This window comes from Moschus berezovskii, chromosome 25 (genome assembly GCF_049115385.1).
Source record: "Moschus berezovskii isolate FMDL1 chromosome 25, NW_MosBer_1.0, whole genome shotgun sequence".
In the NCBI taxonomy this organism is placed as follows: domain Eukaryota; kingdom Metazoa; phylum Chordata; class Mammalia; order Artiodactyla; family Moschidae; genus Moschus; species Moschus berezovskii.
Window position 1 is genome coordinate 44,149,434 of NC_142484.1, and position 16,378 is coordinate 44,165,811.

A 16,378-nucleotide genomic window follows, 5' to 3' on the forward strand; every position below is an offset into this window, starting at 1 on the left:
AAAGTTGGCTTGAAGCTCAACATTCAGAAAACAAAGATCTTGGCATCTGGTCCCATCACTTCATGGGAAATAGATGGGGAAACAGTGGAAACTGTGTCAGACTTTATTTTTGGGGGGCTCCAAAATCACTGCAGATGCTGACTGCAGCCATGAAATTAAAAGACGCTTACTCCTTGCAAGGAAAGTTATGACCAACTTAGACAGCATATTAAAAAGCAGAGACATTACTTTGCCAACAAAGGTCCGTCTAGTCAAGGCTATGGTTTTTCCCGTGGTCATGTATGGATGTGAGAGTTGGACTGTGAAGAAAGCTGATCGCCAAAGAATTCATGCTTTTGAACTGTGGTGCTGGAGAAGACTCTTGAGAGTCCCTTGTACTGCAAGGAGATCCAACCAGTCCGTTCTAAAGGAGATCAATCCTGGGTGTTCATTGGAAGGACTGATTCTAAAGCTGAAACTCCAATACTTTGGCCACCTCATGCGACAAGTTGACTCACTGGAAAAGACTGATGCTGAGAGGGATTGGGGGCGGGAGGAGACGGGGACGACAGAGAATGAGATGGCTGGATGGCATCACCGACTTGATGGACATGAGGTTGAGTGAACTCCGGAAGTTGGTGATGGACAGCGAGGCCTGGTGTGCTTTGACTCATGGGGTCGCAAAGAGTCGGACACGACTGAACTGAACTGATTACCCTGATTCTAAAGCTAGATAAGAACACTTAAAGAAAACAATAGAGCAATATCCCTAAGGAGTTTAGCTTCAAAAACGTTCAACAAAATCTTAGCAAACAATTCAAGAAGACACAAAGAGGTTACATATTCAGATGGGATTTATTCCTTGTATGCAATGATGGTTCAACATGCAAATCAATAAATGTAATACATAACATTAATAAAAGATAAAAACTACATTATTATTTCAGTAGGTGCAGAAGAGCATTTGATAAAATACAACATATTTTAATGATTAAAATTCCCTAGGCAGACTGTGTATAGAGGTACATACCTCAACATAATAAAGGCAATAGATAACAAACCCACAGTAAACAGATACTCAGTGAAGAAAACCTGAGAGCTGTTCCCCTAAGATCCGGAAAGCAAAGCAAGGAGGCCTACTCTCACCATCCTTTCTCTGAAAGGGGTTTCCTGCCCTGGCTGCTGCCACTGCTGCTGCTAAGTCACTTCAGTCGTGTCCGACTCTGTATGACCCCATAGACGGAAGCCCACCAGGCTCCCCCATCCCTGGGATTCTCCAGGCAAGAACACTGGAGTGGGTTGCCATTTCCTTCTAGAACAGATCATTTTAAAGTTTGTATGGACATATAAGAACTTGAATAGTCAAAACAATCTGAGAAAGAAGAACAGTGCAGGAAGAATCACACTCCCTGACTTCAGGCTATATTACAAAGCTACAGTAACCAAAATGGTATGGTACTATCAGAAAAACAGATAAAATATATAGGTCAGTGGGACAGCATAGAAGCCCCAGAAATAAACCCATGTGTTTATGGTCAGTTAATCTATGACAAGGGAGGCAAACGTATACAATGGAAAAAAGATAGTCTTTCCAATAAGTGGTGCTGGGAAAACTGGACAGCTACATGTAAAAGAATGCAATTAGAACACTCTAATGTCATACAAAAAAATAAACTCAAATTTACTCAAAAATAAACTCAAACTCTTTGCATTAAAGACTCAAATGTAAAGCTGGATACCATAAAATTCTTAGGAAAATATAAGCAGAACACTGACATAAATCATAGCAAGATTTTATCAGTCCACGACCAGAGTAATGATAATAAAGACTAAAATAAAGAAATGGATTAAAAGGAAAAGCTATTGCACAGCTAAGGAAACCATAAACTGAAAAGATGATGAGAATGAACCATTATCTTACACCACTTGTAACTTGAAATATGTCAAAGATCTAAACTGAAGTTCTGGTAGTTTAAAATTCTTAGAAGCAAACGTAGGGAGGAAACTCCTCAACAGTGGTGTTCAGTTCAGTTGCTCAGTTGTGTCCGACTCTCCGCAACCCCATGAATCACAGCATGCCAGGCCTCCCTGTCCATCACCAACTCCCGGAGTTCACTCAAACTCATGTCCATTGAGTCGGTGATGCCATCCAGCCATCTCATTCTCTGTCGTCCCCTTCTCCTCCCGCCCCCAACCTTTCCCAGCATCAGAGTCTTTTCCAGTGAGTCAACTCGTCACATGAGGTGGCCAAAGTATTGGAGTTTCAGCTTTAGAATCAGTCCTTCCAATGAACACCCAGGATTGATCTCCTTTAGAATGGACTGGTTGGATCTCCTTGCAGTACAAAGGATTCTAAAGAGTCTTCTCCAACACCACAGTTCAAAAGCATGAATTCTTCGGCGATCAGCTTTCTTCACAGTCCAACTCTCACATCCATACACGACCACGGGAAAAACTATAGCCTTGACTAGACGGACCTTTGTTGGCAAAGTAATGTCTCTGCTTTTTAACATACTATCAAGGTTGGTCATAACTTTCCTTCCAAAGAGTAAGCGTCTTTTAATTTCATGGCTGCAGTCAGCATCTGCAGTGATTTTGGAGCCCCCAAAAATAAAGTCTGACACTGTTTCCACTGTTTTTCCATCTATTTCCCATGAAGTGATGGGACCACATGCCATGATCTTTGTTTTCTGAATATTGAGCTTCAAGCCAACCTTTTCACTCTCCTCTTTCTCTTTCATCAAGAGGCTTCTTAGTTCCTCTTCACTTTCTGCCATAAGGGTGGTGTCATCTGCATATCTGAGGTTATTGATATTTCTCCCAGCAATCTTGATTCCAGCTTGTGCTTCTTCCAGCCCAGCGTTCCTCATGATGTACTCTGCATATAAGTTAAATAAGCAAGGTGACAATATACAGCCTTGACGTACTCCTTTTCCTATTTGGAACCAGTCTGTTGTTCCATGTCCAGTTCTATCTGTTGCTTCCTGACCTGCATACAGGTTTCTCAAGAGACAAGTCAGGTGGTCTGGGATTCCCATCTCTTTCAGAATGTTCCACAGTTTATTGTGATCCACACAGTCAAAGGCTTTGGCATAGTCAATGAAGCAGAAATAGATGTTTTTCTGGAACTCTCTTGCTTTCTCCATGATCCAGCGGATGTTGGCAATTTGATCTCTGGTGCCTCTGCCTTTTCTAAAACCTGCTTGAACATCTGGGAGTTCACGGTTCACAAATTGATGAAGCCTGGCTTGGAGAATTTTGAGCATGACTTTACTAGTGTTTGAGATGAGTGAAATTTGTGCAGTAGTTTGAGCATTCTTTGGCATTGTTAGCAATGTTTTTTTTTTGGATGTGACAACAAAAGCAACAATCAACAAATAGGACTCCACCAAATTTAAAAGATTTTACACAGAAAAAAATAAAAAATAAAAACCACCAAATGAAAAGGCAATCTATAGAATGAGGGAAACTTTTTGCAAATCAGTTTATGATAAGGGGTTATTATCCAAAATATAGAGAGAACTCACATAACTAAGGAACAAAAATGCAAACAATCTGACTTAAAAATGGGCAGGATCCCGTGAGAAAGCAGCATTGACATATACACACTGTCATGTATAAAACAGATAGTGATTTAGTCTGTTCAACTTGAAAAAAAAAATAAATTGGATTATTTGATTTAAAAAAAAAAATAAAAAATAAACAGCACAGTCTTTTATATATTGTTAAAAGTTTAAAAAAAAATTCATTACAGCAAGGTTAGTTAGACACATGATGGATGCAGCTTTAATCCTGCCATATATTATTACAGTTAAAATGTAAATGATGAAAAATATTTTGTGCTTATCAGCATTTATGTGGAAATGTGTTTTACAGTGATATATGGTGTTATATTTCTATTATTGTGATGAAAAAGAAAACAATACAAAAAGACGAAGTGTTTATTAAAACATGAAAAAAGAAAAAGAAATAAATGGTTTTGCAGCACTGAAGAGATTATAGAAAGTAAATAAGCTAGATCAGACCTGTTTTATGTAGTAATTTTATAGTTTAATTATTTCAGTTGTAAAATATTGTTATAGTGTTAATTAGTTCTGATTGTTCATATTAAACTATTGTAATGCAAATAAATAAATAAGGAAAAAAAAAAGAAAATTATTAAAGGAAAAAAAAAAAAATAAAACAGATAGTGGCAAGTTGCTAAGCAGCACGGGAGCCCAGCCTAGTACTCTGTGATGACCTGGAGGGCTGGGAAGTGTGAGGGAAGCAAGGTTCAGGAGGGAAGGGATGCATGTGTGTATGTGTGTGTATAGATATTAATACTCATATAATTATGACTGATTTGTGTTATTGTAGTGCAGAAACCAACACAAATTTGTAAAGCGACTATCCACCAATTAAAAAATTAATAAACTTCAAAAAAATAAATAAAAGTGGGCTGAAGACCTACATAGATATTTTCCCAAAGACATACAGATGGCCAACAGGTACATGAAAAGATGCTCAATATCAATAATCATCAGGGAAATGCAAATTAAACTACAATGAGGTATCATCTCATATCTGTTAAAATGGCTATTATTAAAAAAACAAGAGATAACAAGTGCTGGTGAGAATGTGGAGAAAAGGGAATCCTTGGTATACAGTACGGAAGTTCCCCCCAAAATTACAGGAAGGACTAACATGACCCAGCAGTTCCACTTCTGGGAAGAAAATGAAACCAGTGACTTGAAAAGATATGTGTACTCCAGTAGTTATGGCCAGATTATTTAATGCATGCTACAGTATATTACAATACAATCATCAAAACTGTGATTACAATAAACTGTGGAAAATTCTGAAAGAGATGGGAATACCAGACCACCTGACCTGCCTCTTGAGAAACCTGTATGCAGGTCAGGAAGCAACAGTTAGAACTGGACATGGAACAACAGACTGGTTCCAAATAGGAAAAGGAGTATGTCAAGGCTGTGTATTATCACCCTGCTTATTTAACTTATATGCAGAGTACATCATGAGGAATGCTGGGCTAGAAGAAGCACAAGCTGGAATCAAGATTGCTGGGAGAAATATCAAGAACCTCAGATATGCAGATGACACCACCCTTAGGGCAGAAAGTGAAGAACTAAAGAGTCTCTTGATGAAAGAGAAAGAGGAGAGTGAAAAAGTTGACTTAAAGCTCAACATTCAGAAAACTAAGATCATGGCATGTGGTCCCATCACTTCATGGGAAATAGATGGGGAAACAGTGTCAGACTTTATTTTTGGGGGCTCCAAAATCACTGCAGGTGGTGACTGCAGCCATGAAATTAAAAGACGCTTACTCCTTAGACGGAAAGTTATGACCAACCTAGATGGCATATTAAAAAGCAGAGATATTACTTTGCCAACAAAGGTCCATCTAGTCAAGGCTATGGTTTTTCCAGTAGTCATGTATGGATGTGAGAGTTGGACTATAAAGAAAGCTGAGTGCTGAAGAAATGATGCTTTTGAACTGTGGTGCTGGAGAAGACTCTTGAGAGTCCGTTGGTCTGCAAGGAGATCCAAGCTGTCCATCCTAAAGGGGATCAGTCCTGAATATTCATTGGAAGGACTGATGCTAAAGCTGAAACTCCAATACTTTGGCCACCTGATGTGAAGAACTGACTCATTTGAAAAGCCCCTGATGCTGGGAAAGACTGAAGGCAGGAGGAGAAGGGGACTACAGAGGATGAGATGGTTGGATGACATCACTGACTCACTGGACATGAATTTGAGTAAACTCCGTGAGTTAGTGACAGACAGGGAAGCCTGGCATGCTGCAGTCCATGGGTCATAAAGAGTCGGACACGACTGAGCAATTCAACTGAACTAACAGTATATTATAATACAATCATCAAAATTGTTAAGGAATTTATTACAACTTCCCAAAAAAGGATACTAAGGTGATAGAGGTGTTAATTATCACTACAATGGCAATCATGTTACCTTGTCAATATGCGCTATTTCAAATCTTGAAAGATGATGCTGTGAAAGTGCTGCACTCAATATGCCAGCAAATTTGGAAAACTCAGCAATGGCCACAGGACTGGAAAAGGTCAGTCTTCATTCCAGTCCCAAAGAAAGGCAATGCCAAAGAATGCTCATACTGCCGCACAATTGCACTCATCTCACACACTAGTAAAGTCATGCTCAAAATTCTCCAAGCCAGGCTTCAGCAATATGTGAACTGTGAACTCCTAGATGTTCAAGCAGGTTTTAGAAAAGGCAGAGGCATCAGAGATCAAATTGCCAATATCCGCTGAATCATGGAGAAAGCAAGAGAGTTCCAGAAAAACATCTATTTCTGCTTCATTGACTATGCCAAAGCCTTTGACTGTGTGGATCACAATAAACTGGAAAATTCTTCAAGAGATGGGAATCCCAGACCACCTGACCTGCCTCTTGAGAAACCTGTATGCAGGTCAGGAAGCAACAGTCAGAACTGTATATGGAACAACAGACTGGTTCCAAACAGGAAAAGGAGTACGTCAAGGCTGTATATTGTCACCTTGCTTATTTAACTTATATGCAGAGTACATCATGAGGAACGCTGGGCTGGAAGAAGCACAAGCTGGAATCAAGATTGCTGGGAGAAATATCAATAACCTCAGATATGCAGATGACACCACCCTTATGGCAGAAAGTGAAGAAGAACTAAGAAGCCTCTTAATGAAAGTGAAAGAGGAGAGTGAAAAGGTTGGCTTGAAGCTCAACATTCAGAAAACAAAGATCATGGCATGTGGTCCCATCACTTCATGGGAAATAGATGGAAAAACAGTGGAAACAGTGTCAGACTTTATTTTTGGGGGCTCCAAAATCACTGCAGATGCTGATTGCAGCCATGAAATTAAAAGACGCTTACTCCTTGCAAGGAAAGTTATGACCAACCTTGATAGTATGTTAAAAAGCAGAGACATTACTTTGCCAACAAAGGTCTGTCTAGTCAAGGCTATAGTTTTTCCCGTGGTCGTGTATGGATGTGAGAGTTGGACTGTGAAGAAAGCTGACCGCCGAAGAATTCATGCTTTTGAACTGTGGTATTGGAGAAGACTCTTTAGAGTCCCTTGTACTGCAAGGAGATCCAACCAGTCCATTCTAAAGGAGATCAATCCTGGGTGTTCATTGGAAGAACTGATGCTAAAGCTGAAACTCCAATACTTTGGCCACCTCATGTGACGAGTTGACTCACTGGAAAAGACTCTGATGCTGGGAAAGGTTGGGGGCGGGAGGAGAAGGGGAAGACCGAGAATGAGATGGCTGGATGGCATCACTGACTCTGTGGACATGAGTTTGAGTGAACTCCGGGAGTTGGTGATGGACAGGGAGGCCTGGCGTGCTGTGATTCATGGGGTCGCGGAGAGTCGGACACGACTGAGCGACTGAACTGAACACTTCACACTTTAAATTTACATGTGACATTCAGATATGTTTTAAAAAAACAAAAGCAAAATAACAACAAAAAAACACTCTAGAAGAGGATGGTACCTGATTTGTGTACTTTACACCCAGAACAGCACTTCCTTAAGTCAGACTTACACCGTCATAAAGAACATACAATAAACTCTCATTTATCTATCTCCCAGCTCAAAGAATCATCCCCCTGCAAAAAGAAAAAAAAGTTTTTTCCATAAGTATATCCTATTCAACTGTCCACATCATGAGTAAGAGATTCTCATAAGGATACTTTTGAAATAGCAAAGAAATATTTTGCTAGTGACAAATGTTTTGCCTGTTTTATTCAGTTCAGTTCAGTAACTCAGTCATGTCCAACTCTTTGCGACCCCATGAACTACAGCACCCCAGACCTCCCTGTCCATCACCAACTCCTGGAGTTTACTCAAACTCACTTCCATTGAATCAGTGATGCCATCCAACCATCTCATCCTCTGTCGTCCCCTTCTCCTCCTGCCTTGTCTTTCCCAGCATCAGGGTCTTTTTAAATGAGCCATCTCTTCACATCAGGTGGCTGAAGTATTGGAGTTTCAGCTTCAGCATCAGTCCTTCCAATGAACATTCAGGACTGATTTCCTTTAGGATGGACTGGTTGGGTCTCCTTGCAGTCCAAGGGACTGTCAATAGTCTTCTCCAACACCACAGTTCAAAAGCACCAATTCTTCAGCACCCAGCTTTCTTTATAGTCCAACTCTCACATTCATACATGACTCCTGGACAAACCATAGGTTTGACTGGACGGACCTGTGTTGGCAAAGTAATGTCTCTGCTTTTTAATATTCTGTCTATCTAGGTTGCCGGTGCCAGCCGGCAAATAGAACAGGTCTGGACCGCAGCGACGTAGAAGCCTGAGAAAAGAATTAAGGAGTAAAGAATGGGGTCGAGAGGACTGAATGCTCGTGAGGCAAATCAGGGACTTTCTTGAAAAGGGCCAGGGTTTTTATACCAAGTGAGACAGGGAACAGGGTACATAAAAATACCAAGTCTTTTACCAGGTTAGTTATTGCATCTATAGAAGATTACAAAGGCTTGTTTGCTTTCTAAGACAAGCTTGGCATTTAGACTAATGCTCACAAGATAAGAAAAACTAGTCAGCAGGCTATAAAGATTAGGGGGTACATTCTTAATCTATTTTAAGAGATAAGGAAAACATACCTACATAAATCTGGGGAATAAACAAGAAACCTAGCAAAGGATTATTTGCTCTGTTTTTCTCAAGGAAGAACAAATAAGGCCTGGTAAACGTTTTATGACTCTCTTAAGGGGTGGCGGGACAGGGAACAGCACTTTCAAGGCATTCCCAGGGCCAACATTTGGGGCCTTGTTCAGGCCGGCTCCCCGCACTAGGTTGGTCATAACTTTTCTTCCAAGTAGCAAGCGTCTTTTAATTTCATGGCTGCCATCACCATCTGGAGGGATTTTGCCTGTTTTATTATTATTATATATATATTTAAGGCCATGCTGTGGGGCTAGTGGGATCTAAGTTCCCCCAACCAGGACCAGGGATCAAAGCTGAGCCCTGACAGTGAAAGTGCTGAATCCTAACCATTGAACTGCCAGCGAATCTCCTATTACTGACTTTTATAATTTTTTATTATTATTTTTTTCATAACCAAAAACATTTTGTATTGGGATATAGCCAATTAACAATATTGTGGTAGTTTCAGGTGCAGAGTGAAGTGACTCAGCCACACATACACATGTATCCATTCTACCCCCAACCCCCTCCCATCCAGGCTGTTACATGACACTGAGCAGAGCTCCAATATGTTTTTCTTGGTTACCCATTTTAAATATAGCAGTGTGTACATGACCTTCCCGGAGTCCTTAGCTGTCCCTTCCGTCTGGCATCCGCGAATTCATTTTCTAAGTCTGTGAGTCCCTTTCTGCTTTGTGAGTTCATTTGTATTTCTCTTTAGATTCCACAGATAAGAGATGTCATAGGCTATTTCTCTTCTGTCTGACTTCAGTTTGACACTCTCTAGGTCCATCCGTGATGCTGCAAATGGCCTTATTTCATTCTTTTTAACGTCTGAATAATATTCCAGTGTGTGTGCCTATGTGTGTATACACCACAGCTTCTTAAATCATTCCTCTGTTGATGAACATTTAGGTTGTTTCCATGTGTTGGCTACTGTAAACAGTGCTGCAATGAACATTGGGGTGTAGTATTTTTCGGGGCCATGTTTTTCTCTGGATATATGCCCAGGAGTGGGATTACAGGGCCATAGGGTAGCTCTACTTTTAGTTTTCTAAGGAACCTCCATGCTGTTCTCCCACAGTGGCTGTACCAATTTACATTCCCATAAACAGTGCAGGAGGGCTCCCTTCTCTCCACACCCTCTCCAGCATTAGTCGTTTGTGAATTTTTTGGTGATAGCCATTCTGAGTGGTATGAGGTCACTATCTCATTTGATTTCCATTTCTCTAATAACTAGCAATTTTGAACATCTTTTTATGTGCCTTTTCATGTCTCTTCTTTAGAGAAATGTCTATTCAGGTCTTCTGCCCATTTTTTGAGAGTGCAGTTTGTTTTGATGCTAGTAAGTGACATAAGCTGCTCATAAATTGTGGAGACTAATCCCTTATCAGTCACATCATTTGCAAATCCTATTATTGACTTTTAAATTCAAATTTAGAAAAGCCATGAATTTCTATTACAATAATTTCATCATTTAAACATGTTTTTATTTTGAATGACATAGAAGTAAACCAGTAAAAAGCATGTGAAAGGTAGGCATATAGTTTAATTTAGAAATTCTACAAATTTATTCTACAGAAAATTGGAAAGGATGCTAATATATGTGACAAGGATACATACTGCAACATTTGATCATAGTAAAAACGTAAACTAAATATTCATCAATGGGAAACTGGTTAACTTCCAGTATAATAATCGTAAGACTGAAACAGTTTTCCTTTTTATGGTAAGTTGTTCATGAGTTATTTTTGAGTCAGAAAAAACCGTGATAAAACTAAAGGTTAAGACGCCACACTAAATATCTGCAGTGCTCACACTGGGGTGGTGGGCTTTTGCTCTTTGCACCTTTCCGTATTGCCTTAATTTCTTATAATACGAACTACAGTAACGCTGTTCTCATTTTGAAGAAAAGTTTGTAACGTTCAGGATTCAATAAAGTTCAAAGAAATCTTCTTTTTGTATCTTTGTAATTTACTAGTTTTCTATTCTGAGGACATAACACTCATTTACAGAAGCATACATGGGCTATTTTGGTGTCTTTCATATTAGCTCAGAATTTCAAAACTATCAATTAACTTTCAAACTTTCAAGTTTATACATGAAATGAGATACAAGAAAATAATTATTTCTCCTCTAGTCGACTTTCAAAGTATAGAAATGGGTTTGGTAAAACAGTCACGTCAGAAATAATTATAATACTATAATAGATTTTAATCCTTGTGCTGTCAGTGAGTTTTAATGTGAGTGCATCATCTACTCCGTTTCCTCTCTTTTCAGTAATTCATCCACTTCTGTCAATCCCAAGGGCAGTTATTCTAAATTCAGGCCAACAATAAATTCCACTTAAATGATGTAACAACTTATTTTCAAATCACCCACTTCCTTTCCCCTATTGTACTACAATTATAGTAACTTCAGCCAGAATGAACTTCCTAAATGTGGTCATGCTGCACTCTGGCAACCTTTCAGTACGGACTTCCACAATCCCAGGAATGATATAGTAGGTATTGGTAGGCAATCACTGCAGTTCGAACAACTAGAAAAAATTCATTGAACGCACGTTTTTAGAAATATCAAAAAGCTGTGGAAGCAGTGAAGACTAAATGTATTCAATACTAAAACTCTCCAAGTACTGCTGACAACTACTGATTACTTCCCTGGGGGCATTTGCCAATTCTAGTTATGAGCTAATGATCAGATTTGGCCTAGATTAAAGCACTTTATAAGTGAACATCAGCAGAGCTTCTAATGGTCGTATTCGAGTACCATCGCAATGTACTAGAGTAACCTAAAACCAGAGGCTGCGATGTTTGCTCAGGGGTGAGGACAAGAAAGAAAGCTTGAGGGCTCAGCAGACTAACCCGAGTTTTCCTGAGACCATCATCACCCCACAATTTCAGGTCTTTTTGTCTCTTTCTCTTGCTCCTCCCTCTTCTATTTGGTTTAATCCTGCCCATTTTTTTCAGGATGCTGGTGCCTGCCCCTCCAAAAATCTATGTATAAAATCTACCAAATATGCTCTCACAGCCACACTTTACAGGATTATCTTTAGCATAGTTTTTATTTGATGACCTTTTGCTTTCCTTGATGGAACTTTCTCTGGAAGCAGAGGCCTGTGTGTTTGGTCAATTATCCCCAGCACATAAGAAGTGGCTAAAAAAATGTCTCCTTAAATGAAATAAAATAAGCAAAGGAATGGCTACAATACTTAAAGATGGTCACAAACTTTTGTATCTTATCAAAAACTTTAGTAAAATCTACAAATTTCATTAACTACCAACACAGAACAATTCCTTGGAAGAAAGAAATATGACAAAGCATAGTAATATATAAAAGATCACACATGCATGGCTACAGATCTCTGTTTGGAAGATGAGACCTATAATTTATAACGCAATAATTTTACATGTGGTCCTTGATTCATTAAAACACTAAAGCTCAGGTTTAAGTGTTTCTCCCTGTAATTTGATGAGATACGTTCTCTTTTCATGAAGGAAATCCTAGCTTTACATGACTGAAATAAGAGTGAATTTATTTGCCAAATGCACTAATAATTCTTTTTAACTTATGGTTTCTTTCACCCCATTATAGTTCAGTTAACTCACTCAGTCGTGTCCAATTCTTTGCGACCCCATGGACTGCAGGACGCCAGGCCTCCCTGTCCATCACTAACTCCTGGAGCTTGCTCAAACTCATGTCCATCGAGTAGGTAAAGCCATCCAACCATCTCATCCTCTGTCGTGCCCTTCTCCTCCCACCTTCAATCTTTCCCGGCATCAGGGTCTTTTCCAATGAGTAAGTTCTTCACATCAGGTGGCCAAAGTATTGCAGTTTCAGCTTCAGCATCAGTCCTTCCAATGAATACCCAGGACTGATTTCCTTTAGGATGGACAGGTTGGATCTCCTTGCAGTCCAAGGGACTCTGAAGAGTCTTCTTCAACACCACAGTTCAAAATATCAATTCTTCTGTGCTCGCTTTCTTTATAGTCCAACTCTCACATCCATACATTACTACTGGAAAAACCACTGATTGCTTTGACTAGAAGGACCTTTGTTGGCAAAGACATGTCTCTGCTTTTTAATATGCTGTCTAGGTTGGTCATAACTTTTCTTCCAAGGAGCAAGTGTCTTTTAAAAATTTCATGGCTGCCATCACCATCTGCAGTGATTTTGGAGGACCCCAAAATAATGTAACTGTTTTCACTGTTTCCCCATCCACTAGCCATGAAGTGATGGGACAAGATGCCATGATCTTAGTTTTCTAAATGTTGAGTTTTAAGCCAACTTTTTCACTCTCTTTCACTTTCGTTAAAGGTCTCTTTAGTTCTTCTTCACTTTCTGCCTTAAAGGTGTCATCTGCATATCTGAGGTTATTGATATTCCTACTGGAAATCTTGATTCCAGCTTGTGTTTCATTCAGACTGGCATCTCTCATGATGTACTCTGTGTATAAGTTAAATAAGCAGGGTGACAATATACAACCTTGACGTACTCCTTTTCCTATTTGGAACCAGTCTGTTGTTCCATGTCCAGTTCTAACTGTTGCTTCCTGACCTGCATACAGGTTTCTTAACAGGCAGGTCAGGTGGTCTGGTATTCCCATCTCTTTCAGAATTTTCCACAGTTCATTGTGATCCACCCAGTCAAAGGCTTTGGCATAGTCAATGAAGCAGAAATAGATGTTTTTCTGGAACTCTCTTGCTTTTTTGATGATCCAACAGATGTTGGCAATTTGATCTCTGGTTCCTCTGTCTTTTCTAAAACCAGCTTGAACATCTGGAAGTTCACAGTTCATGTATTACTGAACCCTGGCTTGGAGAATTTTAAGCATTGCTTTACTAGTGTGAGATGAGTGCAATTGTGTGGTAGTTTGAGCATTCTTTGGCACTACCTTTCTTTGAGATTCGAATGAAAACTGACCTTTTCCAGTCCTGTGGCCACTGTTGAGTTTTCCAAATTTGCTGGCATATTGAGTGCAGCACTTTCACAGCATCACTTTTTTTTCACAACTTTTAGGATTTGAATTAGCTCAACTGGAATTCCATCACCTCCACTAGCTTTGATTTTAGTGATGCTCCCTAAGGCCCACTTGACTTCACATTCCAGGATGTCTGGCTCTAGGTGAGTGATCACACCATTGTGATTATCTTGGTCGTGAAGATCTTTTTTGTACAGTTCTTCTGTGTATTCTTGCCACCTCTTCTTAATATCTTCTGCTTCTGTTAGGTCCATACCATTTCTGTCCTTTATTGAGCCCATCTTTGCATGAAATGCTCCCTTGGTATCTCTAATTTTCTTGAAGACATCTCTAGTCTTTCCCATTCTGTTGTTTTCCTCTATTTCTTTGCATTGATCACTGGGGAAGGCTTTCTTATCTCTCCTTGCTATTCTTTGGAACTCTACATTCAAATGGGAATATCTTTCCTTTTCTCCTTTGCTTTTCACTTCTCTTCTTTTCACAGCTATTTGTAAGGCCTCCTTAGACAGCCATTTTGCTTTTTTGCATTTCTTTTCCGTGGGGATGGTCTTGGTTCCTGTCTCCTGTACAGTGTCATGAACCTCCGTCCAGAGTTCATCAGGCACTCTATCTATCAGATCTAGTCCCTTCAATCTGTTTCTCACTTCCACTGTATAATCATAAGGGATTTGATTTAGGTCATACCTGAATGGTCTAGTGGTTTTCGCTACTTTCTTCAATTTAAGTCTGAATTTGGCAGTAAGGAGTTCATGATCTGAGCCACTGTCAGCTCCCGGTCTCATTTTTGCTTCTTCGTCTTTGGCTGCAAAGAATATAATCAATCTGATTTCGGTGTTGACCATCTGGTGATGTCCTTTTGTAGAGTCTTCTCTTGTGTTGTTGAAAGAGGGTGTTTGCTATGACCAGTGCGTTCTCTTGGCAAAACTCTATTAGCCTTTGCCCTGCTTCATTCCGTGCTCCAAGGCCAAATTTGCCTGTTACTCCAGGTGTTTCTTGACGTCCTACTTTTGCATTCCAGTCCCCCATAATGAAAAGGACATCTTTTTTGGGTGTTAGTTCTAAAAGGTCTTGTAGGTCTTCATAGAACCGTTAAACTTCAGCTTCTTCAGTGTTACTGGTTGGGGCATAGGCTTGGATTACTGTAATACTGAATGGTTTGCCTTGGAAACGAACAGAGATCATTCTGTCGTTTTTGAGATTGCATCCAAGTCCTGCATTTTGGACTCTTTGGGACTACAGTTCCACCTAACTAAGTATCCCTCAATTCTGATTTTCATTATCCTGATACTGGCTTCATGCTTCCTTAAACTGGTTTCCACCCTGTCCCCAACCCAGCCTCTTGATGATGATAATTTAAGTAGCATTATGGGGAACAGAAAGTGAGGGTGGGACTGGAAGGAATCATCAAAGTGACAAAAACAGTCCAACGTGGTCTCTGCTATGGTTGGTCTGGAATCAGTCTGTTAATGAAATCCATTATTTTGACGCCTTTTAGAACTTTATAAATTTAATATTAACTATAATGAACCCACCAATTGTAACAAGCCTAAAGCATCAAACTTGGCAAGCCACTCCAGTATTCTTGCCTGCAAAACCCCATGGACAGGAACCGGGCAGGCCCCTTCCATGGGCTCACAAAGAGTAGGACATGACCGAGTACGCACACCTCACTGTATTTGTCGACAAATAATCTTTACATTTTCCTCTACCATAAGAGTGTTATCATGCCTAACACTAAAATTATTAATGATTGTACTGACAGAATTCCTGGTGCTTTTGTCCAATAAGCCTTCCTTCCACAGTCTCCTGGTAAAGCACTCTCTCATCAAGGAGAGCCATTATAGGTGGTTTAGGTGGCACATGCTGCCTATTCACTGTGTAAGGCTCCACACTGCTTTTTCAGGATTATTTATTTCAATGCCTGTGTATCCCTACATGATAGAAAGAACATGAATTGTCACTGTTTTTGAATTAAAGCCATATGACCTCCAAAGTTCAGAACAGCATCAACTTTGCATCCTTAAAGTTAGCAAAATGGTGTATTTGCACTACCACCTATTTACTTAGGACTTTCAAATCCTTAGCCAGACATGGGCTCACATTGCGACTTACCAATGGCTTGGACTACTTTGAAAGTGGAAGTCGCTCAGTCATTTCCGACTCTTTGCGACCCCATGGACTATATAGTCCACGGAATTCTCCAGGCTAGAATATAGGAGTGAGTAGCCTTTCCCTTCTCCAGGGGATCTTCCCAATCCAGGGATCGAACCCAGGTCTCCCACATTGCAGGCAGATTCTTTAACAGCTGAGCCACAATGGAAGCCCTTATCTGGACATTAAAAAGATTCCTTGGACTCAAAGGGTCCTATGTGAAAAGTCACTTCTTCCAAAATCTTTTTTATAGAATCGCTATCTTGTTTAGATGGACTTACGTGGTGGCTCGGTGGGAAAGAATGTGCCTGCCAAGGGAGGAGATGTGGGTTCAATCCCTGGGTTGGGAAGATCCCCTGGAGAAGGAAATAAACCTAGGAGTTATTCTTAAAATCTCACCCTCTAATCTCTAATTCCTTTGTGTTCAAGTTAAATCTATTCTCTTCTACTGCTTCTGTTGTATTTCATGCCTTCATCCTAAAGGGTCTTTCTCCTTAAACCACTTCTAATTGTACCTTTCATTACAATGATCTATTTAGATAACTTATATATATATATATATTGGCCGTGTCACTTGACCTGGGGGATCAGAGTTC